Source organism: Strix uralensis, chromosome 3 (assembly GCF_047716275.1).
Source record: "Strix uralensis isolate ZFMK-TIS-50842 chromosome 3, bStrUra1, whole genome shotgun sequence".
In the NCBI taxonomy this organism is placed as follows: domain Eukaryota; kingdom Metazoa; phylum Chordata; class Aves; order Strigiformes; family Strigidae; genus Strix; species Strix uralensis.
Window position 1 is genome coordinate 65,994,680 of NC_133974.1, and position 27,851 is coordinate 66,022,530.

The following is a 27,851-nucleotide window of genomic DNA, read 5'->3' on the forward strand; positions in this document are numbered from 1 at the left end:
CTGTCAGTAGTGATGTTCACGTTGGTGGCAAGGGCTGGTTGAAAGTCCATCTCTTTTGTCCCTTCTGTTAACATTTTGAACGAGGGAGGCGATGAGGATCGGAGCTGGGGAGAGGAAACATGCCTGCAGCTGAGGCAGGCATAACCGCACTGGGCTGCAGCGAGTCTGAGAGACTTAAAAAAAAATTCACTTTGGTGATAGAGCCAATGCAGGAAAAGCTATAATTAATGAATATTTTATTTTAACATATGGGAAACTATTCTGCTCAGCCAAAATGGTCAGAGGTTTTCCTTACTTCTTGCTTTTCACTGTTTTCATGTAGATTATGTGAGTAAAGGGATTTATTTTAAACTACCAAGCTTGCTCTTGATCAGAGCCCATAACTCTTGTTCATGTTTTCATCCAGTCTGCAAAAATCCCTCATAAACATCTGATGGAGTTTACACTAAAGGTATGCCTCTTGAAGTAGTACCTGGCATCTTGATGGCTTAAGGGGAAACTGGTTTTCATGCTTTTTAAATCACTGTAGCTGGAATTAGAAACGCCATATGCAACTATTGGGCTTGCAAAGGCATGCCCCGTAGGTTAAAAGATGAGCAATAAGTGAACTGCTACTCCTTTGCACCCTCTATCTGCAAGCATGTTAGATGAAGAAAATATTCCGGATATAAGTATCACCTAATGGTATAAGCCAGTGATGCAGAGAAAACTGTGCATGCGTCATAGAATCATAGACTCATAGAATCGTTTAGGTTGGAAAAGACCTTTAAGATCATTGACTCCAACTGTTAACCTAACACTGCCAAGTCCACCACTAAACCATGTCCCTAAGCACCACATCTACACATCTTTTAAATACCTCCAGGGATGGTGACTCAACCACTTCCCTGGGCAGCCTGTTCCAGTGCTTGACAACCATTTTGGTGAAGAAATTTTTCCTGATATCCAGTCTAAACCTACCCTGGCACAACTTGAGGCCATTTCCTCTTGTCCTATCACTTGTTACTTGGGAGAAGAGACTGACACCCACCTTGCTATAACCCTCTTTCAGGTAGTTGTAGAGAGCAATAAGGTCTCCCCTCAGCCTCCTTTTCTCCAGGCTAAAGAACTCCAGTTCCCTCAGCTGCTCCTCATAAGACTTGTGCTCTAGACCCTTCACAAGCTTCGTTGCCCTTCTTTGGACATGCTCCAGCACCTCAATGTCTTCCTTGTAGTGAGGAGCCCAAAACTGAACACAGTATTCAAGGTGCAGCCTCACCAGTGCCGAGTACAGGTCATCATGGCCAGGAAAGGAAACACCTGTATCTATCATGCATGAAGGAACTAGACAGAATATCCGTTGCTTAGTCCATCTTAGATGCAAAGATAACAGCCCAGGGAAGGGGCAGAGGTACAGCAGCACCAACCATCAGGCTCTCACCAGGCTGAAAGCAACTGGGTTTCATCTGCAAAACTACACAGCTCTAGGGATTTCCCATTTCTGTATTGAGCCTCTCCAGAGGTGCCTGCAAGCTTATGTTTGGCAGTTGCTGTGGGTGTCTTGCTCAGCCCTGGGATTGAGGGGGGTGTGGGAATCTCTAGCCAGCCTCCGTGCAGAGGGCTCTGCAGGAAGATTTGGGCAAGCGCTCAGCCAACGTGGAAGGACTCTTGGCGTCGGGACTGGAGGGTACCAAGGAGCTCATCCCAGGTGTCAGGCCAGGCTGACCCAGTATCATCAGTGTTGTTTAAATAATGAGTTGAAAGATGGTCCATTACACATCACACTAGGCATTGACACATTGTGAGCTAAACTCACACAAACATACAACTTGTTTGAATCATGGGTTATTCCTTTCATTTTCTTTTGGGTTTTGAGCCCAGTCGTTCATGTTTTCTGATATCCCACAGTGACCATGCAGGCCAGAAACCTTCTCTTACTGGAAGCAGGGATTTTCACAAGCACAGAAGTCTTCAGATGGAGAGCAAGCAAAACAGTTGCTAGGAGGAGAGCTGACTACACTACTTTACTCACAAAAAAAAGGACGTCTTCTATGAAATAAAAAAATGTGACTACTTTTAGAAATTCTGCAGAAGAACCAAACTGTTGTATGAAAAAAAATTATAAAACCCATGAATATATATACGTGTCTGCACATTTTTCTTGCTGGCTTCTCTTACACACTACGTAGTCAGATCACCTTGTTTGCTAAACAATCCTGCAGCCTTTGAGAGAAGATGTGCTGGTTTGAGAGAGGATGCACTGGGCTATAAAATGGGCAGCCTTTCAGGCTGATGTGTCCCATTCTCACTATGGCTGATTTTGTGGAGAACAGTACTTCAAAGTATTTTGTTGTTGAGGTTTGTTTATTTGTTTTATGTGGATCACATCAACCGAACATTTACAATACTAGAGCTTTATAACCTGTTCATCTATGGTACAACAGCTGCCTCTTCGGACTGTGTACAGACTACTAGTTTGCATTTGGCTGAAGCAAGAGGTTTATTCTATAAAAAAGATACTGCCAGTGCTGCACAAACTGCTATTGTGAGAAATGTGTGTCTGACCAGCTTGCTTTTACATGGAGTTTTGATGGACGCTTGGAGTCATGCTGCTGAGGACATGAGCTTCCCGTTCTCCTGCTCCAGCAGAGCAAAGCTACTCTACCTCCTGAGTAGGTCTGAGGAATTTATCTCTAAATCCTCTAACTTCTCGCTGTGTGGCTGTTAGGCTCTTCCCCACGAAAAGGGCATAAAATCAGCTGCAAAAAGGCAGCACAGGCTATTCGGGACAAAAGAGTGTTTCTTAACTCCTGTATCTGGGCACACGCATCTACCACCTTCCAGCTACACAGGAAGATGAAGAACTGATGCACACTATAATGTAACCTTCTGTGCTCCAGTTTCTAAGGGAAGAAAGCTGGGTAGCACAGTAATTTCCAGCAGGTCCTCAGCCTCAGACCCTATCTGTTCTACAACCTGGACATAGCCACAAAAGTTGTCAGAGCTTCAAAGCCGGAGACACAAGAATGCTTTAACTTGAATACAACTTCAGTTTTCCACTACCTCTAGCAGGCTGAGATTTTCTGAGAATTTTTTTCCAGCATAGCACAATCTTAGATATGGACATCCTCAGCTCCTGACACAAAATTACAGGTTAAAAACTAGGCTGGCAGTACTGCCAACCTTTCTGTGGGACTGGTACTTTGATTCCTCACTTTAAACATTGTGGATGTTGATGTCACCATGATCTCACTTTGACCAAACGATGGGATACAGCTTCCCACTCACGTTCTTCTGCCTTTTGCATCCAAAGCTTTCCAGGGTGAAGTCTGGCTCTTTCTAGATGTGTGTGTGGACCTGATAAATAGCTTTATTTTATACATGTGTGTTTACATGTGTATGTATATACTTAGATATATGAAAGTAATTTACACGTCTTTATAAACAGTTATATACATCATATATAAATATGCTTATATATCTTTATATTTATATAGTTAGATACATATATATTTATAAATACTGAAAACAACTATGATTTCTAGAAATGGTAAAAGAGTTACTTTTATAAAAAGTAGTGGTCCACACAAAGCTAACACATATTTTTTTCTCTTTCAGCTCTCCTCTTTTAACGCTTTTCTGTTTTCTTGAGACTAAAGCCAAAGTTCAAAACTTGTGTTTCGACTTAGTGAAAGTTCTTCCTAAATTCTCCCCCCTCCGACAAAATAATATTTTACTTTTGGTGTTATTTTTTCCACAGAAATATTTACATGTTTCTGAGCCAACACAATAGGTGATACTGTGCTTACGTACCCGTCCACCATACTGCACACTGTGTTTTCTTCACAGACCTCCTGAGATTGTGTGATTGCATATATAAACTGGCTCCACACAGTGTCAGTATTGTTCTGGTTCTTTTTTTTCCCCACATGAGTTTTTATGCTCAGCATATCTTGGCATTGTGAACTCAAGGTTTTCTAAAGAAGGGCTCAATTTACCCCTGATTTACCCCTATAAATCAGCTAATAAACCATTGTCAGCACCGGTGTTGTTACACTTCATGGTGACAATGGGGACAGAATATGCTAGTACAGACAGAGGCATTCTACCGCTGAGGATTAAAATGAGTAGGACCTTCCATATTTTGAGGATAAAGGGGGATAGCCTAAAGAAGAAAAAAACCTACATGATAACTTCTATGTGCAGTGTTTCCACTGCTGCTTCACTTTAATGCCTGCTGCCAGTGACCAGCCAGACAAGCTAGAGGAAGTAACTTGCTTGTAATATGGCACTCTACCTCCACTTCCTACCTTTCTTTAAACTGTCTTCCTTCCTCTGCATGTTCACTCCTTTACCTCTCTATTTTCACAAGTCTGTGTACTCAGTCAGAAGTCACTTGAAGGCACCATCTTGGCTCAGGTAAAAACAAAACTTTTATTATCTTGTATGAAATATCTGCAACAGAGATTAGACTGAAGGTGATCTAATGATGTTGCAATTTTCCCTCTGTACCACAGCAGTGAGTGGGGCCTCAAGTCTGTACCCTGCCACCAAAACACCTCTCTCCCATCCACCCTCCCCTGGGTGACATTTGGATAGAAAGAGAAGCCATTTCTGTCAGGAAAGAGTGAGGAGGAGCCCAGACCTTCAAGAGGACCAGGGCTGCAATTCTCCTTATTCTGACACTGTTGTGCTTGTGGGGTGTCCTAGTCAGGCATGATCCCTCAACCAGGGCTCATAGTCATGATACAATGGAGTCCTTAATGATGATGAAGGGCTCCTTTCAGCTGTTTTTAATGATGAAAGGAAGTCCAGACCATTCAACCAGTGTTTGAGGCCTAGTTATGTCCTTTCTCTTGTCACCTTTTCCCAAAGAAAAATTTCCTAGTGACACAAAAGTCAAGAAAAACCAAAGTCTGTGATTAACATTTGAGGTAGTTAACTTATCTCCTGGGGAATCTTTGTGTAGAAATGTTATATTTGCTTTCGATAAACCTAGTAATAAAGCAATCATCTAATTGCTCAGCCAGCCATACCAGGAAGGACCTGCTAGGTGGTCCATGGAGCTGTGTTATTAGCAGTCAAACAAGAGGAACCAGCCTGGTACTTCCTCTTCTTTAAGCTGAGTGGGGAAGGCTCAGTTGGGAAAGATGTCTCAGCCAAAGGAAGTGTCAGCCTCTTTTAACACTACATAATGCAGCTCGGGCGCCTGCCAAATCGTAATACACTGGAACAGACGGAGACAGAGTGTTGTGAGAAGTGCTGTGCAAACTGCCTAAGGGTGCAGCACCTAGATGAGAAACTCCCGCACTGTCAGGAAATCCTTCTTTTTCTGTGGCTAGAAGAATGTCTTGCTCATCTTCTCAAGTTTTGTTTGTCTGGGTCATTCATTGTTTTTTGGGGGGTTTTTTCCTCCACTTTTCAAGCCCTTGGCTCTTGGCAGGCAGCCTAGCCCGATGAAGCATCATGGGGTCCTGATGTTACAATACTGTGTTTGTTCAGTGAGCAACAAAAGGAAGATGTGTGTTCCTGTTTATGTAAGTGTAATATTGATTGTGTTAAAATAAAAAAAAAGCGTTGGTGATAGTAACACTATAAAGAATTTCTGGAGTTATTAATAATCAATGCCAACAGCAACATGGTTGGGATATTCAGCCTCATACTTCATACCTTAAGTCAACCTCTGATTTCTCAGTGTCAGGGTGAGCCTTACCCTGAAGGCAGCACATCCTCTGCCACTTATCCCTGCTTACCGCAGAGTTTCTTTCCTGAAGTAGCCAGGACCAGCCACCGCTATGGAAGGGAGAGGAGACGAGATGGACCACAGGTCTGCTCAGGTAGGTGTCCTGACACAGGTGCTCTAATGCCCACAGTACTGTTGTTGTTTGGTGTTCACATCCACTTTTCAGGTATTCACAGTATAAGACAATATCCTAGAAAAAAATTGTGACACCTTACTAAAGCATAAGTACAAAAATCAGCCTTTGGACTTCATTGCTGGACATGTTTGTAGACTTCCACACTACAGCCTAGTGCCCAACCCAGGTACCATGCCTTGGAGCAGTTTGCGTAATACTTTGCACCATGGCCAGACACTTTAATCACTAAGAAGATTTGGGATTTCATAATAAATATCATTTTCTCACAAGACTGTCATTTTATATCTGTTACACTTGTGTCATAATAGTAGACCTCTCACAGATAGCAAACAGGGTTCATTACATTATTTGGCACAGAATACATGTTGACTCTGTCCTGTTTCAGAGTGGCAATTTCTTCCTGATGGATATAGAGCCAACACTATGGCCATAATGATATTATGCAATGCTATCATAACATGACTGATTGAGACAGAGACTTCTCTCTGAGACAAAGCTTTTCTGACAGTCACAGCAACCAGTTGGGAATAAGAGCCTGATTCCCAGCAAACACTACAACATTACGATGGGTAAAACAAGACAAGCCAACTTTTCTTTCTTATATAGAGTGATGTTTTGATAGCCCCTCATGTAAGATGAGACAGCATTGCACTGGTGATGGACAACAGTTGCAAGAAATATCCTCCTTTCCCCGAAAACCTCAGCCTTTACTAAAAGTCGATTTGGGCTTGTAAAGTGAATTAAAAGGTCTGACATACCATGGAAGCAGTCTGTATGTGTGTGGCCTTCCTCTCAAAACAGATACAAGGTTTAAAAAGCCTGTTATAAAAAGTTTAAGTCCTAACCTTGATGTGTGCAGGAACACATAGTGCTGGGCAGAGCCAGGCTCAACACACTGCTCATCTCTGCACGCTGCTGGGACTAGAAATTCCCTCCAACTGGAGACAGGCCATCATGTTTCAGCTTTGTCCACCTTCGTCTCCAACAATTTGTCCTCTGAAGGGACGGTGGTTCAGATTTATCTGTCCATGGTAGAGATCCTTTTGTCTTTCAAATACTTTCTACTCACTCAAAACACCAGGGGTCAAATTCTTCTCTCCTTCATGACCACGCAGCTGCAACAGCGTTGCTCTGAACCAACAGAACCACCTTGCCACCAGACATGACCCCAGCACACAAACCTTTCCCTTCAGGTGTGGTCACCACTGACCAGACTGGTGAGGTCAGATGTGCAGGGCTGTACCTACTGCTTTGTCTTGCCCAAGCCCAGGGACAACACCTTAGCAACACATTCTCCCCTTTTCCTTTCCCCCTTTCCACAGGAGGTTTCCCAGCCCTGGAACTGCATCCAGTTCCCCAAGCGTGAAAGAAGACGGGGTTGATCTGCTGTTCATCCTGCAAGCTCCAATACGTGCATATTTTGGGGCACCCCTGAAGGCAAAACGACATCTGCATGCTCAACGCTATAGAACGAGAGCACAATGCTTTAAAGCCTCTCAGAAAATCTACAGGACAGTTAATATGATTTAAGCCTATATTTAAATTTTATGAGACTCATTTTCAAGGCTAATAACCCAGTTTACTGTGCACAATATCAAATGCAAATTTTATTACTGACTTGGTAAAAACCAAGACGATATTCATTAGCATATCTCAGCGCATCACCCTTTTTAGCCAAAAGGTGCACCAGGAGTAACAGTGGGAGTTTTTATATGTGCTGTAAATTACAGTTACTATCTCATTAGATAAACACATTTAAAATCAGGTTATCATTCACTTATATATCAGAAAGTTGTTTGTTCAATTGCAGTTAGTCTCGTATTACAACATATGGTGCATGAAATTCTTAGACTAATAAAATTTCAAGGTACAGGGAACTGGTGTCTTGGAAAAAACTGTTTCTGCTCAACGAATGGCTCGATATAATCTGTAATTGCTTTGAAACAATTATGCAGCAGGCTGTTTTGTACTTAATAGTATTTACATCCTTGGGTTTATTAGCAACAAAATCTAAGTGGAACTTGTGAAAGAGAAATTAATTTTTCCGCTAAAAGATGTAAACTTTTAAGTTAAAGAACCAGCAGATTGTGGAAATCTAAAATATATTCAATAGTCTCTAATTTAACTTATTTCTCACTGAAATGTTTTATTATTCTTTTAGATACTTGTGGCAGATTATCCGTTCTGCACCCAAGTAAGTCCTTAGCTGAGTTCCCCTGGACTTTGACCACTCTGGGCAAGTTTAGTTTTTTGTTCAATGCATGCACTCTGACTTTGCCATCTCCTGGAAATACTACACAACTGATGTCCACATCTATTATTTGAAGTCAAATAGGAAATTCCTGCACTTGTGAAGTTTTGCCTACTAAGTTGAAACAGAGTGACTGGGTGAGTGAGTTCAGTAAGCATTTTGCACTACTTTATGTGCTGTCAATTAAATAAACTACTAGGTACACAGTGGCACTGAGAGAGGCACGCTGTGTACAGAATAACTGATACGCAGATACGTAGCAGCTTTGGATCAGACTTTCCTGTGGTATGAACTGCTGGAGCTCCAGCAGCTTCAGGAAAACTCAGCCAGTTTGCACCAGCATTGGGTTAATACTTGACTAGTACTTCATTTCACCTACCACACCGAGAATATTCACATGTGCACCTTCTGGTTTCATGCTACATGCTGATAATATACAAATCATCATATACGACCTAATGTCAAATGTATTATGCCAGTATTCAGCTAGGAGCAAGGAACTGCATACTACTGCTTCATTGCATAGTTCCTGCTGGCTCAGATATGTGAGACAGCTTGAGGACAGTTAAATATTTGGGGTCTAAGGTTTTTTTGTCACCTTTTGTTTTTAAAAATAAAGCAGACAAAATGCTGGTTTTCCTTATTTTATTTATGATGTTTCAGGTTTGCCTACACTGTGAGCTGTCTCCAGCTTTAAAGGCAGGGGGAGAGTTGAGTATTTTATACAGACATCCTTTCTCCAGCCAGCCAACTGCACACCAGCAGCAGCAACATTGGAGCCCAAGTTGTAAGAAAGGCCCTGGTGTAACAGTTGTTCTCATCCCTCCCAGTACTGGTAACTTCAGGAGGACTCCAACCATGCAGCATTACCACCTTTCAGTTTTCCTTGTACTAATGTATTCTTAAATATTGTAACTAGGTCAGGGGCCTTTGAGTTCAGCTTTATTTACCTGTCACTTGTGCTGTAACTTCACTAATTTTCCTGTTGCTCTAATCTGCAATGAACTGCAGTGAATTCATTGCCAAAGCCCTTACCATCTCACATTCATGGTGCCAGCTGTACCCTGGGAGGCTTAGTGTATACTAAACACTTGTTATTACCATCACCTATCAGGATTTGTCAGAGTAACAGCATGATAAAACTTTAAGAAAAATCCTCACCCTCTCTGCAAGGGAATATCTCTCGTTACTGCTTTCAAAGGATCTGCAATGAGAAAAAGTTCATGCAAAGCCTCCCAGCCTTCCAGGATAGTCCTGATAAGAACTGTGTAAATTGTTAACAGGCACACTCTTCTGACTGCAAAAAACACCTTTAAATTTTGTAACAACAAGAAGCAGCCGTAACCTGATTTCATCCCTGCCACTCCAAGGTACATGGAATAAAATCACAAATTATATTGTGGAGCAATGCTAAAAAAACCCACCAGACTGCATGTGGAAACTAAATCCCAGAACATGGCAAATGTTCAACTCGGTAACAATTCTCCCGCAAAGGTGGCTTTCCCCAACCAGGGCTGGGACCCCCTCCTAGCTCCCTGCTACATGCCAATGTGATGTGGAGTGGGGTCCAGGACTAGTACAGCATCTTCTAATGAAGGAGAGGCCAAACCTAGCTGATAGCTGTGTCTTTGGGATTTCAGGTGTATGTGGGCTTCTCTGAGGCTGCCTTCAAAGTACTTCCAACCTGCGAGTTTTCTTACATTCCTGTAGAGCAGTGATAGCTCTTTTTCTTTGTATTTGTTCAGCACCTAGCAAAATGAGTGCCATCTCTGAGAAGGTCTCCTAGGTCCTGCTGCAAAGTAAATAATGTTAATAGTATTGGATGTATTTAGTCCCTGGCACAGATGATTTCTGAATGGGATTAATATATTTGCCATTTAATAGCATCTACAAATGAGTAGCAATAAACTGGAAGCATATCCCTGCTGTACAGGGTATATGAATATGGTTTTATCAATCAGTCATCCTCTAAAAAGGCTGCATTTTCCAGATTAATTTTGCCTAAATTTTATTCAGTAAATATCACCTCATCAAGCTATGTCTGCGCACACTAATGATGGGAGAAATGAGGTTTAGTGAATGCATCCATTAAAAAGATACCTTTGGCCATGGGCGATATAGGCAAACAAACATTAGCAAGGATGGATGCAGCCATAGTGAGGTAGGGAAAGGTTCACAGCCATGAGAACTGGGTGTAGCACACTGAGCTGTGCTCACGGAGGCTAAAAATCCCTGATTATTTGTGCTAATAATAGAAGTAGTCAGATACATTTCATAGATAATTTCTCTGGCAATTCCAAATATCTGTTCCACTCTTTCAGCATTTTTGACTTTGCATTTTGCAAAGTTCTTGCAAAACAAAACAAAATGCAGACACTTTCCAGATGTTGTACCAATTTTTGGTATCCTTGGTCAATTTGGGCCCAGAGCAAGCCTTCTCGGACAGCCTGAGGATGTCGCACGGACTCAGTTGGGCTGTTAACAGCTCACAAGTCCATGCACCCCGCCAGCTGTCTGCAGGTCTCCCCACCAGTCCAGTCCTGCTCCTGTGCCCAGCAGCCCAACGGCAGTCACAAACCCCGGACCAGCCCTCGGGACCTGCTGGATGCTCCACATTTCCCAGCGGATCAGCTGGCAGGAGGAAAGGAGCTGTTTTCCAAGGAGGAGCTGGGGTTTTACCTGTGCAGGGAGGCGCAGGAGGTGGTCGCCCACTGCGCTTCGCCGCTACTGCGCTCCCCGCAGGCCGACCCCCATCGGCTGCTGGGGGGAGGAAACAAGCCCCTTTTCTGGGGGGGCTTTGTTTGTTTGCTTTAATAACTACCACTTAAATAAAGTCATAGCAGGTAGAGCTGAGCCTGGCTAAGCTGTTAACTGCAGCGACTTCCCGCCTTTCTTCCCAAACCCACAGAAATGTAACACTAAACCGAGCAGTGCCATCTATTGACTACACGGGCTCACGGCCGCGCTAACCGACACAGTGCACGCGTGTGCGCTCCCCGCTCGCGGGGTGCCCTTGGCCCTGTTGCAGGCCAGAGCCCGGGTCCCCCCAGGTGGGAACGGGGAGCGGGATGCAGGAGCACTTCTCCTCCGCCTTCCCGCCCGGCCCTCCCCAGTCCTTTTCCCCTCACATTTCTTCCCTGCCATCCATCACCGTCCTGCCTCTCTGTCACTCTGCCACCACGGCTGTCACCCGGTTGTGACTAAGGTAGAGAAAAATGAGCCGTTTAAGCACAACAGACCCCGGGACGTTCAGGAACATGAGACAAATTAACGAAGTGCAAGAAATTAGAGTGCATAAATCTAAGGGCATTAAATCATGCTGCTCTTATTCAGAAGTCAAGAAATCTGAGCGCTGCAGTTAAGCCTTTCTCAGCTGGCCCCGCTTTCCTACGGGATGCTGGCATCCACTTCAGCCTCCACATCTTCATCCCACCTTGTGGTTAACTCACCTCACCATGCCTTAGTGTCTTCTTTCAGAAAAACCTTACCTCATCCTTTTTGTCTTCATCCCAGTTTACACATGACATTAGGGGGAACTGTGGGAATTTACTTGAGCTAGAACTCTGTCTAGCTTTTTGTTTTTGTTACTTTTCCCCAGCTAGTTGTCTCATCCATAATACTAATAATAAATTGTTTTCCCTCCACTATGGAGGAGGGAAGTCAACAACACTGACTCCAGAAACATGAAGTAATCCAAAGACATCAAAAGACAGATTAAAAATATAGTGAAGTTTGTTGTCTTGCAGTGAAGTTATCCTTCTTGTCTGTAATTAAAATCCTACAGTACTTTGTGAACATAATTATATTATGACCCAAACATAACACCAGGTTTTATTTGGTATGCAGGTAAAAGAAAACAAGAAAATATTCCTGATGCAATGTTGTAGCTAAAAGGTCCATTTTTGCACTGGTAAAAATGACCACCAACCTGTTTCCCTTTTCCTTATTGCATAGTATTTCAGTCTTTGAGCGATACCACCAGAATCAGATACTTGTAATAGTCTTCCTCAAATCACCGGGATATTAAAGTTATTGATTTGTTTTTCAGAACAAACAGATATGAAAGATGAACAGATCCAAATTTGATGTGCACAGAAATTATCAAACTGGGTAAGATTACTGGATACTATGACCCGCTATCCCCTTATACAACAACATTAAAAGAAGCCTGGAGAAATATTTAGAGGAATAACCTACTCATTATTTTGCATTTGCAGTGATTTAAAGGTTAGTTTAAGTTTTGAATTAGAAACTCATGATTATTTCCAGTTTTGTCACTGTAACCCAAGGTACAGGTAATGAAATCCATGTGAAGTTGTGTGTCTCCCGCACCATTCTGGGAGAACTTAACTGTTTGATTAGTGCTGAATTTGCCATCTTTCTTTCCATTACAGAAAGAGGTGTTACCAACCTAGCCTCATTACAGCTTTCTTCATATTTGCTAGTTGGTTATTCTTAAACCAAAACATATTATTTATAATCTCTGGGATCTGGAAAGCCCCAGACTTTTTGATCTTCCTTCTGAGGTTTTCTTTTAGACTTCTATTATTCTCAGGGTGGCAGCATGGGTAATAGTGTAACACTCTGGTAACCCTTAATAAAAATTAACTGACCTGAGAAAACACATTGATTTATGTTCAATCTCTTTTTGAAATAACCACCTTCTTTGCTGCCTTAGAAATAGAAGGAGCTGGTGATCACACTCTAGTTCACATTTGTAATCCTCAAAAAACCACAATATGCTTTTGTTATGACCATGTGCCAGCATAGTAGTTCAGGCACTGGAATGACAGATGTTTTTAGTCACCATTGACACAGTTTTGTGATAACTCCTAAAATCATAGTGCTCATACAATTCAAATAGGAAATACTTGATTTGACTTGAGGCACTAAAATTGTCTTAGGTCTGATCTGTCTAACCATTTCACTTATATACCTTTCTGTTATTCAAGACCATGGAAACAATTTCTCTGTAACCACCACCATGGAAGTTAACCCTCCTGATGTCCCAAGTTTTGCTGAGCAGGGAAAGAAGAGTGACTTCATGCATACTTCAGAAAAACAAGCAAAACGGTGATGTTATGGTATCTACTAGTTGCTCAAAATGCAAGAATGAAAAATACAAAGCAATGCTAACTGAAGATGCAGATGTACTGTATCTTGGTAGAAATGGGATTTGTGTGTATATTAAGGTTTATTACATGAAGATTACCAAAATGAGTGATCTCCCTTTTTTCTAGTGCTGCACATCATTGTGTGACCTGTGATTTGCATTTGCTGCAGGAGTGATTTCCAAATTACTGTTTGGAAATGATTTAATTTAATTTCTAGTTGTCTTTCAAGGTAGTGTAAAGCAAAGAAAAGAGGCAATCTCATGTGATGACTTCAGATAACTTCCATGACTGAATCACCGCAACTTTGAAAACAAAAGCCACTTGGAGAGCTTTTAACCTTAGCAAAGTCTTCAGGCAGCCTGATCGGTTGTGGTCTTGGATTTGAGACTTGAGTGTTTTTTTAAAAACTGAGGATATCTGCTGCACCTTGCAGGTAACACTTTTTCACTTCACAAACACTCTTGACACTTCGTGAAAAACCTTCAATTAAATTAATTAAAATACCTGACTCCAAATGATCCATAAATTTGATCATTCCACTGTCCACTTCTTTTTAGACTCAAGTAAAAGATGATTTTTCCCTGAAGATTCAGGTGTGGTAATTCACCATCTCTGCTCTAGGTATTCAAGTCCTAATGCAAAAGTTTCAGAGAAGTTACCAAGCAGCTGAGGGAGCCCAGGAACTGGACAGCATTCTTGTCTTCTGGTGGGGTTCAGTGTTTCATTTTGCAACAGGAGATATTAATGTCACAGCTTCATTTTTATTGCCATCCTTAAAGACATCTCTAAGGTAGCGCTGTCTGGGATTCCCTGGTTAGTACTGTCAGGTACTTCCATTACTGTAAAGAAGTACCAACCGTCCTCTCAGATCCATTACTGCTATAATCAGTGAAGCTGTACCACATTGCCAACACAAGCATTTGCTTGTACAGACACACAGATGGCAGCGAGGGGAAGGCTTCCCACCAGTTCCGTGGCATGCTCTGGGTGCCACTAAATATTTGTACTGAACACTGAATATCGCCAAGTTCTTCCATCTCCATTCAGGATCAGAAATTATATACATGTAATTGCTCCCAGACTTCACTAATTTACTCTTGCCATTCCGGGAATGCTGAGTTGGTAACTAGCAGTGAGCGGTGCCCCATGCCAGATGGTCAGTTATCCCTCTTATGGGGAGCTGGACACTGGGTTGTAGCAACTGAGAAAGATTCAGAGGCATCATCTTGACTCAGGTGAACAGTAGATTAGGCATTTGCCAAGTAGGAAGTTGTCTGGGTGAGTGGCTGGAAGGAAGCAGCATGGCCAAGGTCTCCCAAGGACAAAGTGACTAACCTGCCTGGGGCCCTTTGCCCCACCGGTAGGAACAGCAGTGCCTCGCAAAGGGGCTCTTCCTCACAGGAATGAAAGGGACAAAGTGGAAATTTCTACTCAGATGGCTTACTCATCCTTCTCCTAGCACAGCCTCTCGCCTGTCCTACAAGAGGCTGCATTTCTGTATGTCCTGTCATATTTTAAAACATGAAGATTACAAGGGCTCTCTCACTTCTTTTATGTCACTCCTTCAAAGCCAGACAGACTCACTGCTTGGAAGCGTTCCCTTTCTTTTGATCAGCTCCATTGTGCTGTAGAGACAAACGGACCCTTTCAGCAAACACATTTGTCACCTCACAGAAAATGACAATTTTAAAAAGTACAAAAAAGCCCAAATTTTCAAGGGCTTTCCGTTTATACTTTGCCAAGTTGTTATTCTCAAACCACCAGCTTTGCAGGATCTTTATTTTGGCACATCCTGTAATAAACTCACTGCATGACATGATGTTTTGTTTCTCAAAACTGGAATTAGCATCCCGTGCTGGGTTCAGAAGCGTTCTAGCTTCCTTTGGGGTCTGAGCTTTGAAGCAGGACAGCTCTTGTTGACCATTGAGATCTTAGCACAGGACTTGTTTGATGATTAAAATCCATGTCCATACATAGTTCCCAACAATATCTGTCTGTCTCTCTCTCTCTCTCTACCTGTGTATCCCTCCATCCAGCTACCTGCTCATCTATCCATCTGTCTATCTGTTATTTCAGCTGTTGCCCTCAATATTTTTTTCACTGAAATAGTCGGGGAGAGGGCAGGGTAACCTTAGTGATTAAGTGACAAGACAGATCTGTGAGAGCCTGAAGAAGGGGGGCACACCATAATGCCTGCTCAGGGCCCCTCTTAGCCTAACGGCAGAGGTGAGGGCAGTCTTCTCCACTGTGTGAGGGCTGGATGCCTTTAGGCAAAGGGCCTTAAGGAGAGGTTATGGGAAATCAGAGCTAGTGCTGAAACAATTTCTTCCACACAAAGTGTTCTGCTTTCTGTAGTCCCTAGGGGTCCATCACACTTGGTGGAAGGCCCCTGTGTTGTTGGAGGGATTGTATTTGCCCCAGCAAACGTGCTTCCCTTCCCCCTGCCCCACAGGCTTGCCAGTTTAAGGATCCCTGCCAGGGAATCCCCATGCTGCTTTTGCTTACCAGAACCCCCCTGACAAGGGGGTTTTCCAAGGAAAGGCAACTAGGTCAGAATTATTATTTTTTTGTAAAATTGGTCTTTATTAACTTTGGCCACAACGTATACTGATGAAATTTCTGATCACCTAAAACCTCCTTTAAATAAGCAACAGAATCCATTTTCCTGGTCCCCTATTCCCCTCTCCAAAAAAAGTACTGCAGTAGCAGCTCTAACCAAGGGTATAAAAGATAAAGAAGAAAAAAGGTAAAAAACGAGCTTTATTTTATTCTCAAAGACAGTGAACAAACAGCAAGAGAGTGACTTCAAGCTTTAAATTACTTTACTTTGGCACCCCAAGCAGCAGTCAGAGATGGTTTTTCCTTTTAATTTTACAAGCTGCTTTTAAAAACAGAGTTAAAATTCCCAGCGCTTATCTTGCCATCACGTTCCCAAGGCAGACATCCTCCTGCTTCAGGATCAGCCCCTCTCACAGGTCTCTCACCACACTTGAAACTGTGCAAATTCTGCACGTGAAGCACACGCTCAGCTACAAACGCCTCCGCCAGCTCCGCAGCAGACTTCAGATGATAATTGCAATCAGTGAGGAGAGAAATGGCCAGCTAGTGGCACGTGGAGTAAAAGCAATGTGCCCTTTGTGGCGGGTGAAGGATGACGAGACGCAAGGACCACAGCTGCACCCAGCGCCTGGCTTCAGGGGGGAGAGCAGCGGACAGACCCACGGACATACAGACGCCTGCAGGAAAATACAACCCACCAAAACTGCGGTAGGTGTCTAATTAAGATCCCCCCCTCCCGAAAAGCTGTCGCTAGGTAAGCAAAACTGTTTAAAACATGTTCATCATTAAAGTGTCCCCCGACAGCAGGATGCGGCAGCAGACTCGGTGACAGAAGGGAGAAGAAGAGAGGCATATGGCCCCCAGTCCCATCCCCTGCTGACAAGCTGCCTCGCTGCAAGCCCCCTTTTCACTGTCGTCCGTGCGCGCAGCAGATTGCAATGGCCCAACTTTCCCATCTGTATCCCAGGCCTGTGCCCCTGACAATGTGGCAGCCATGCAGTTTTCATCAGGGCTGGGAGCAGGGGAGGGGGAGGCTACAGGGAGGGGATGGATGGGAGGAGGAGGAGGGGGAGATATTAACAACCAATAATCACAATGCTATCCATAATGCATTGTCTCCATGAGGTTACATGGTATATTTCCAGTGGGGATTAGCCCATCCATCACAGCCCTTTATTGGCCCTTTTTTTGTTGTATAAAGCCCAAACACTGTCGTAAAATTCTAAACCGCTTAATTGCTGTGCTGTAAAAATTTGCATATCAGAGATATGTCATTCCTTCGTTAAATGGCGCTAGGCATTTGTTACAAGGTCCTAACAATTGCGCGAGAGCACCTCGGAAAAAAGGTCACCTCTTGGCATTATGCAAAGTTCTCCGCTGAATTCTAATCTGCAGCAATTATGGGTTTAAATGTATCGCAACTTAATGGATTTTGATTTTGGGTGATTCAAACTCCCCGGGCACACAGACCCCTTCTGTCTGATCGGACAAGGTAAGCAGTGTGATGGTGCTGCTCAGTCTCCGTTTCTGTAAGGCCTGCAAGCTTGTCTCCCAAAAGATTTCTTCATAAGCCAAACTGTGAACCTTGGTGCAAATATTCTCTGATGGGCATATATTTACAGTGATGTTCTAATTTCTTAGATTAATGGTAAATTCTGTAGAAACTGCTACAGCCATTGCATTGCACTTCAAGTATTCATCATTAAAAGCAACCTGAAGTTAGATGTTTATGCATATGTACTAACAAAAAGGATCATTATAATAATGAGCAGCTTTTATATTGTACTTTTAAGCTGTAGATCTGAAAGATGTGCTTTACAAAAGCAAGAAAATATCATTGTCCTGATTTTACATGTTCAGAAACTGCCTCTGGGGAGCTGGTTTGAAGCTGGAGGCACCCTGGAGACCCTGATGGCCAGCACTGCAGTCCTAGCAGTTCCCCTCTGCTTCCTCCCACCTGCTTGCCAAGGACTGAAAGTACCAGCAGGTCTTTAACATGTGGTCAGGTCTTCACTCCATACCTTCTCCATTAACTGAAGCAGACCTTCCCCAGACATGGTTTCAATTGACATGGTAATTTTTCAGTTTTGTCCATATTTTAAGAGGATGTTTAACCCAGACCATTTCACCACCATGTAGCACAATGTCACAAGAACTGGCACAATGAGAGACATGCAGGTCAAACATTTTGCTCACAAAACAGAGCCTAGAAGCTGGATCTTTTCCCCATGCAATAGCAAGGAGCACCATTTCTCATCTTGGCCTGCAGGTGTGCTCCAAACACACTGGAAAGATAAAATGTACTTTTAAGCTTTTGAAGGTTTACCAGTCCCTTCTAAGAGTTCAAACCTGGTCTCTTTCTCCAAGTGAGACAGAGGTAGGTGGGAGGTGAGAAGATGGCCAAGAAGGACTTCCAGCTCCTGCCCGAGTGCAGGAGGTCAGTGTCAGAACCCACTTACGCCTTTTGAGCCTTCCTCAATGTGCATGGCCAGCCCTGTCCTCTGACTGAAATGAATGTCTTATGAGTGTTATTCTCCCAGGAGCAGGTGGATGAAGAAGAGTGTGTCACAACCTGAACCTACTGCAGAAACTCACATGCCTTCCTTGTCAAAAAGCAAGAGGCAGAGCTAACCTGCTGCTGTTCCTGGGATCAAAATGATTGTTTTCCTTCAAGGCATCTTGCTTAGCTTTGTAACCCAGCCCGGTGACTCCAGGACCCTGGTAACACACTCCATCACCTCTGGAAAATTTCTTCGAATGCTCCTATTTCAGCAAGTCATTTATGTTTTATGGTATCTATTTTACGTGTTTGTTTCCCAGACATTTTTCTTCCTACTGATAAGTACATTTTTCAGGTGTGTATCTCTTATCAGTGCTGTAACCACTCATATTTACAATCAACCTTACATCATATTTAATCATCACACTATGATGGTTTTATTATATTACATTTTAATCTGGTTTATTAACCAGGAATAATTCTAACAAGCAACCCAAATGTTCTAACACAATAAAAACAACGTATCTTTGTTTTCCTTCTTAATTAACAGCTAACATCAATGCAAACTTCTTGTCCTACATGTGCACTCAGCCACAGTCGATTCACTTTTATCTGAGCTCTTGATTAAGTAGGCTTCCTACAAAGTAGCCCCACGTACCTTTCCTGAAAGAGATTTCAGCCCCTGCCCTTGTGCTGTTGAAGCCCTCTCCCTCCATGACACCAATGCAACTGCTGGTATGGCTGCAGATATACAAAATCATCCACACAGGAAGAAAACCCTCAAAAAAAGTTAACCCAGATTATTTCAGATGTACAGTTCACAGCAGTTGCCTGAAATCTCTCAAACCAGCTTATTTTGCATCCACAAGCCTGTGCCTCTTTCCCACCACTATCTCTGCTTTACAGGAGGAGCAACGAAGTCTGATTCATCCAAGGTTTTCCAGCATTGCAGTGACAGAGCTGGAAATGGATCTGGGGTCCCACACTGCAGCATCACACGTGACCCCAAGGGCAGTTTCCTTTCTTCTTTCTCCTCCACCCTCCAAAAGCTTCCAGCCCTCAGGAGCAAGCTCCCAAGATCCTAGGGACAGCCTGCAGAGTTCAGTGGAACCTGGAATGGGGTCGTCAAAGGACAGAACTGGAGGTCAGTTTGCCAGCTGCCCTCCCTGAAGAGCTCATCACCCACTGACATTTATATCTGCCTAGGAAATACATTTGCTACCACAGCCCATCTCCCAGTCTGTCTTCTGCTTCTCTCTCCTGTATTCTGCCCATCCCAGACACAGAGGAGCATTCCTGCTGCCTTCAGTTAGGTTTGAGATAGGGCTAAGTAATCTCTATGTGCAGTTATTTTACCCTTATTGAGCATTACTAATGTTTCTATTAGGACTGAACAAATTATGAAATAATGTGTCCTTTTCTCCTGCTTGATTCATTATTCAAAATTACCCAAATAATTTATGTTACTTATTCTGCATTGAATTAATTTGCCATGAGTTTCTTGCATATACCCACTGAACAGTACCTGAAGTCTCCTGATTGGTTCCAAAGGTCTGCTGTATGCCTGGGAGTGGGGTCAGACCTGATACCAGCAAATTTTAGTGACTGTCTGCATAAGAATATGGGGTATTTCCATGAAATTAGTACACAATCCCATGAAGATCTTTTCCTTTGTTTTCAAACCATTTTTTTTTTCCTGTGGTTTAGCATAAATCTGTTTCTAACTGAATTAAGCTAAATCAATACAATCTGGGTCACACCAAAGTAATTTCCATGTGCTTTTAGCACTGTTCTAACCAAATCAGTGGAAAGCCACATCTTTAGTTAAGTTTAGTCAACATTCAAGTAAACAAAGCCCTCTGAACCAGGTTTCCTGTGTGATAGTTCCATTTTGCATCATCAGCACCTGTTTCCCATGCCTTTTGTCCATTTTTTTAACATGTGTTGTTTTGCATCTGTCTTTTGAACTCAGTGAAAAAGTTCCCTCAACACTCATGACATATGCATCTATTCAACTTACAGTTAAGTGTCTTTTTTGATTTGGAAGGCCAGAAGTATAGCTGATAGAAATTGCCTCCACACTACTGACTGCAGGTACAGTACGGTTTGTAGAACCTGAGGTGAGAGGTCTCTGGCGCAGCAACATGGCTGATGGGAACAGCTGGAGATCCACTTAGTAATGCAGGATGTTCCTTCAGAGGCCTGGTATTAATTTGTGACCGGATCCGTACTCATTACATTTTCATTAGTTCCTAGTAAATGTGCCTTAATAAGCTCTTTTTAAAGAAATAAAGTAACTGTCATATTAAATGCATCTTGAATAAATATGTGGCAACGGGAACTGGCCCTTTCTTAACTTCCTGGGACTATAAACATTAACACGCTCATAAATACATTTGCATCTAGACACAAGACCCACTAAAAGCCTTTGAGGATACCGTTCATCCCTTTTGCACATATTCCTGTTATTATTAGCCTTGTAATTAAAAACCTTTTAACAACACTAATTGAAGGTTTTGCCATCATAACTTTGTCATCTTTAAAGCTACTTGATCAATTGGAAATGCTGGAGAGTCAAACAAGCCCGGCAAGACATCTCATCGCACAAGTGAGTAAGAGTCAGTGAGTTAAAAGGCAGAGAAAATACAAAACCCTGGTACGCGAATCAATTACAGAAATATAAGCAGTTTATGAGCACTGGAAGAAAGCCTGTCCCATGCTGCTACCTCAACACCAGCGGTCCCCAGCAAGACCCATTAACACTTCACTCTCCAAAGCCGGTCTTCTCTGCTCCCTTCCCCTGGCCATTCAGTGAAAAGGTCTTACCACAGCAACCTAGGGCACTGTCACAATAATTAACTGGAACTGAGTTCATTAGCAAAAACAAGGGGTAAGCAGGCATAGGAATGTCACGCCAGCCTCTGATACAGAAAGTGAAGCCAATCCATAATCTACCGAAACACAGGGTGAGGTAAAGGCTCACGTATTACAGCAGTCACCAAGGTGTAGAAATATAATAATAAAGTTCCACAACTGTCCTATTAACATACCAGATTTGATTTGGCTCCATTATATTTCATCAAATAGTTTACAAAGCACCCAGCATAAAACATCATCATAATTGCAATCATATATTTGGCGATTTAACGTGTACATCATAATGTACCATTAGTTACACAAATAACTAATAATTTGCTAATGACAATATTATGTTAAGTCAGTTTAGGGGCAATTAAAGTGAGTGATATTTACATATGCCTAATGAATCACAGTCGATGGCAGATTAAGAGATTCTAATGAATATTCATCCAGACATTCGCAACCAGCTTCACAGTTTATAAACTGAATTATGGTTGATTTGCCCTTTTAAAAATGAATATGTGAGTATCTTCTGCATGGAAAGAATGAACAATTGGGGCTGATTGTAAAATTTTTTTTAAGCAATGTACTGGTCAGAACACAAAACATTTTTATGCACTCTCATACCCTTGGCTTCTCAGCTCTTTTTATGTCACATATCAGCATTGATGAACTATCTCCATTCTCATTCCTACCCACGACATGAAATATAGAAATTGTTTTGTGTTGAATTAAATGCAATAGAAGTTTTATGCAGCCTCACTAAGGAAATAATTACACAGGTAGCCTGCTTTCCCCAAGCAGAGTAGACAAACTCTCTCTGCCATATGCTAACAACATTCTGCTTTTAAAGGTTGCTTTTATGCACCCTCACTTGAGTCACTGACCAAAATATCATTCATTTATAAGAAACCTGTAAAATATTCTCATACGGTGAAATTAGAGTTGCTTTCCCACATCTTGTGCCAGAAGTTTCTATTAATATCAATAATATTGGTAGCAGTAATAATAATAGCTAAGAGCATGAGATACAGCTTGATGGTTTGGCTGTCAGATTTCAAAGTGAGTTCAGAGAAGTGTGAAGCATTTAAGGCCCATACACTGAGTTTTCCTTGGAAATCCCTGTGAAGCGTTGGTGTGATTCTGAAGTAGTTCTTCATGAGGCTGGTCCCTGTGTCCTTGCTTCAGCATCATTGCCAAGCAGCATTGCCCCTAAATTCTGGGATAGTTTTGAATAATTTAAAATGTGGAAAGTTAAAAAGTGATCTTCACTGCTCTCTTCCAGAAGTTTGGAAGTGAAACCACTAAGAAACAGCCCTGGGGAGGTGGGAACTTGTTTGATTTCACTGAGTTCAAACACAGCAACCCCGCAAGCCTCCTCTAGCACGAGACAATTTCCAGTAGGCAAAGAAACATCATTAAAGGTACTTGGTCTTACTTTACTCAATTTGGGGATTTTAGATTTATCAGTCCCAGCCTCCAAAGTAATTCGGGAGTTCAGAGATTATGCAGAAATTTGGGAGCTAGAACTCAATGTACCAATAGATCTGCATAGTGTGGTGTGATACTTCATGGAGACTTAGCTTGCATCCTGAAAGCAGAAGAGACATACTTAGTTTTATCCAAGTTGTCCTATGGTCAGGAAAAGTCCAACTACAGCTGGGAAAAATGCTGCTGGGAGTCGATCAGAGGACACCGTCATTGCAACACGGAGTTAAAGAACATGCAGCTATAATAAATTTCACTTTTCTGTTGGCTCTGACCTAATCAGGTTAATAGAGTTGGCCAGAAGCCCTGTTTTCCATAACATTACAAAAAGTTTGCTGGCTATTGTGCTTATTTTCAGCCACATTTCTTATTGAGAAAATGGTTTTCATTTTTCGATGAAAACTGAGAATGCAGCAACAAATACAACATGAAGTTTTTAAAAAATTATAAAAATTCAGTAAAAATTATTTTTAAAGTTAATATTTTTTCTTTAAAACATCATTCATGCTTTCACTTAATTTTTCATGACAATTACTTTCCAACAACAATAACAAAATTCAGTTCAGCTCTTTAGTGCTTTTAAATGTCAGAGATGCTACAGTTTCCTCAGTTGCCTGTTTCCTTAATGCGATGTTTTATAAGAGGATGACCAGCTAATAGAGCATGAGAGAAATACTGTAAGACCTGTACTGACTTTCAGAAGTACTTGAACTTATCATCATTATGTTGTCCCTTTCCAAGGCTTTTATTCTTCCCTAAAACAGGTCTGTTTCTGAGGTGCTAAAATGACAACTTCAGCTATGCTACTTTCAAAATCTCTGTAAATTCACCCCAAGAAGCTATTTACCAATTTTGTTTAAAGTTTATTGACCTTCTTTTATGCTAAAACTCACACAGTCTAAAGCCAACAATAATACAGGTTATTTTATACTTCCCTCCATATTTCTCTCCTCTGAAAGGAATTAAACTGATAAAAACTTCAAAACTCCCAAAGCCTGAACTTTCCTGCCATCACATTGAATTGAGATCATTGTCCTCATCTTATTGTTTCAACTTCAGTGCATCTGTTTGCTTTACATCTGCAAGTTTGCTTCACCTCTGCAAGTTTACTTCCTTATTGTGAGTACAGATACAAATTGCACCACTCGTATTGTGGCAACAGAATCATTTCAGAAACTTCCATGCCTTACATTTATCAACCCTGACCACCTTTACCTATTGCAATAATTCATAGAAGTGTCACAAATGGCTTGATCAGCCATTCAAATATTGATCTCCTTTGAACTTAAGTAGGGTATACACTTGTTTCCAGAACCACAGGGCTTTTACATTCTTTGCTGTCTATTATAGACGTTATTCCTTTTTCTCTCTCACCCTCAACCGCCCAAAACCATGGGCTGTCTTCTTCAACATATTACTCTCAGAAGCATGCTCAAGGAACCAGGGGCTGGATTGATTCGCATTTTAGTATTTGTTGACATTACTATAAATTTCTGGATTGACAATAGTCCTAAAATACACGGATCTCAATTTTTTAAATTAAATACTTCTGTGATCTTTCTGTCATCACACACAGTGCAGACATGTCTCATCTTGCCAATCAAAATCTATGTTAACGTTTGTGAGGATACTGTAACTTTGTTCATAGAGTGAAATCTTACAGTTCATGACAGGTGCAGCCTGTAACAAGGGCTAACAGCACTTCTTAACTGCAACAGGATCAGGATTTCACCCAAGGCCATTATTGATATTGCCTGTATTACTAGAGTGTTAAAAAGGCACAGGCATTTCACAGGGTCACATTGTTCATGGACACCAGACACAGGAAAAGATGATTCTTCACTCAGCAGATTTACTGCTTAAAATTTTGTTTGTTTGTTTAATTTCTCACACATTCAGTGGTCCAGAAAGCCTCAGGGTTTCTTCTTAGAACACAAATTGTAATGATTATGGGCCAGATTTAAAAGAAGCAGAGTAGCCTGGTGAATGAGCCCTACTGTACAGTAAGAGACCAAAAAGCACGGACTGCTTTTTTTACACATGAATTGCTTAGAAAATAATCAGAATGACTTGACTAGAGTAACATAGGAAACATGAAGGAAGGCATCTGAGGGCTTCTCTGTCTGATCTTATCCATTACCCTTCTTTTAGCCTCTAATTTGCAAAGGAGCTGTGGAGAAGCACCTGGGTATGACAGTAATGATTGGAATTTACTGTAGCCCGTGATAAAATGGGGTCAGAGCAAAGGTTAAAAACCAGCCAAACAGTGAAGGAAATCATCTGCCTGGTGAGTAATTTTTACCTGGGTTTGAAGTGAGTGAAGTGTCCTTAATTACACCTTTTACCCTGAACTTACAGAGACATTTGTGGCTACTGACTATGCCCCCCTCTTCATCCCCTCTCCAGAGCCCACCACATATCCGGGACGTAATTAGTTTCCCATATAAAGAATAGGAACCTGTGAGTGCACTGGTAACACTGCTTCTGCAAACTCCTGATGCAGGGAGACGAGAGAAGCAAAAGAAATTAGAAGCCAAAGAGAGAGCTCATTTGGCTTAATACTGGTGCTGAAGATGAGCACTGCTTCAACAGGTGCAATCCTACAGCCCTCTCTGTCTCCCTCAGCAAATGAGACACCTGATAGGCATTTAATGAACCTCATTCTAACCTGTGTGGAATAATCTTCCAGCTAATCTTCTAACTGGTTTCCATCCATCTAGCAACAGCGGTGTTTAAATCTCTTGTTTGCACTTTACTAGCTGCAGATTGTAAATGTTTCATGAGCCGCTGAGCTTGCAGCATTACTATTTTATTAGAACGTTGAATATCTCGTGTTCATTGCTGTCTTACCAGCAAATTTTATCTAAACAAAAATTGCCTCCATACTTCTTGTGAATGACAATTTGGTAGTCTGATGGATGTTGTTGTTTCAGCTTGTTTTGCATCAACAGTTTGAAAATAGCCCCTCTGCCTTGCTGAGACACAATGGTGCACCTGTGTTAATGCCAATAAAAGTACATTCACATCATGAGTATATCCAATTTGGCTCCTGAAGAAGGGGCAAAGGTCCTGTCAGCCTCCAGTCCTGGTGTTAAGCACACGTGAGAGATTCTCTTGCTCCCAAAATGCAGAAAAGGTTTTCATAAAGTTGAGTATTCCCCATAGTGCCCTCTCTTCCTTAAACTGGCACCATAGCATTACTGAATAGATAAACTGGACTGGTTCAGAGTTTAGCTCAAGTGGGCTGGTGTAACATCAAGCACTGACCACCAAGGCATACAACCATCCTCTTGGTGCTTTGCTCAGTTGTCACAAATCATGTGTACCCTTGGTAAGATCTTGTGGTACAGACAAGCCAGTTGAACAATGAAAATGGCTGGGATTTGTTCATGGTCTCTGTGGAAACTCTCTCTTGTAGACTAGGGAGCTGTAACGTTCGAGAGGGAAGAGATAAAACCATGGAGATGTTCTGGGCGCACAGCTTCCGTGCAGCCCCACTGAGAGGTCCCACCAGCCCTGCAGCTGGTGCAGGAGAGCAGACACTAGGAGAGCCAAGCAGTTTAGAAAGGGAAAAGGGAGACAGGAACAGCTCTCCCTCACGATGGAATAAATCACAAGTTAGCTCTCTTGGTTATTCTCTCCCTGTGGATTTTGCCATGGTGAAGGATGAGCAAGGACCAATTCTCTTACCTGGATCTGAACTTCATCATGTTGTGTCTTTACCCACATCTAGGCTCTGCCCCGAATAACTGCTGAAATCCAAGCCCAGCCCAGCTCCCCTTCTGCAGTATGATAGAGGGAGCAGTTCACAATGTTTGCTATTTCATTTTCTTTCATGTCTTAGACATGAGCACTGGGAACAGCTGATTTGGAGAGCTGAGTTTTCAGGATCAATGGATATATTGGCACAACCAGCAAGCTGTAATATGCTCTGGCACAGCAAAGCGTGCCAGAACATTCTGCCCAATGTCCTGCTCACAAAACCACTCCCACACTGTTAGAGCTCACAGTTCTGCCCAGCGCCAACAACTCATCCACCAACACATAGAAAAACCCTGATCCAGTCCTGGTGTTTGCAAACAAGGGAGTATTCCATGTTGAGATAACTGTTAAGGGGTGCAGTTTCTCCTTCAGATCTGGAACAAACAACTGGGATAGAAGAGCTGCATGAACCTGATAATGAAGCTCTACAAGGATGACACAGTCAAGTGAGTGGCATGGGTAGTTAACGTACCCAACTCATCAGCATGGCCAACACCCTATCTGCTTTCTACAGCAGCCACAGTCACCTTGTCTACCACAGTTTCCCCAATCAGCCACAAACTAAGCAGTCCCATAACTCCTACTTCCTCCTTTCACTACTCCCCACCCCCCCGAACACTCTCAGTCCTCCCTGTATAAAGCATATCCTCCTCTTCCACTGCTTCCTTCTGTGAGACCTGCCCACTCACCCCATATCTCCTGTTACCCCTTCCGATACTCTGCTTCATCACAGAAACAGCTTCCTCCAGAAAGTGTACAAGACTGTAGCAAACCTACCCATTGGCACTACAGGCACCCACGAAAGGCATTCCAGCAGGAGCAGGGCCTGCTTTCAAGCAAACAGTTGAACATTAAGCTATATGAGCCTTCTAACTCATATCATCAGCATGAAAGCATCTTTTGAGCACCAGCCAGCCACCCAAAAGTCACAAGGTGAGGTGGATGTCTTCCCCCACAGCTCAGGGCCAGGCTGGGCAGTATCAATTATTGGTTTGTCTTTAATTAATTATGAATTAAATTATTAATTAATTTATTTTAATTAATTATTGGACTGAAAAGCAAAGGAAACCCAGTTTTCAGGATGGTTCTAGTTCCCTTCCTTTTACGGAGGTCCTTATTCAGCATTAGAAGAAAACAAATCTGAGGTTCATTGCCTATTTCATGCAGCGGTTGAAACCAGTCCGGTTTTCAAGCAGAAGTTAAAATATGCGTGTAAGCAATTAGGAGCTTTCTGAACAGAGCATGCCTGTGACTCACCCAGACCCACAGCGAGCACCAGGCACACGGACAGTAGGTTCTCTCCAGTGACTGACTTTGGAAATCCCTGGTGCAAGGAGGCCCATTGCAAAGCCAGGATCCGTCTTGAGGTTTGGATGTCAGATGCCATTCACTGAAGGAAGTTGCTGTTTCCTGGGCACTGTTAGGAGGCAAAGCTGCTACTGCCAACCAGGGCCAAGCAC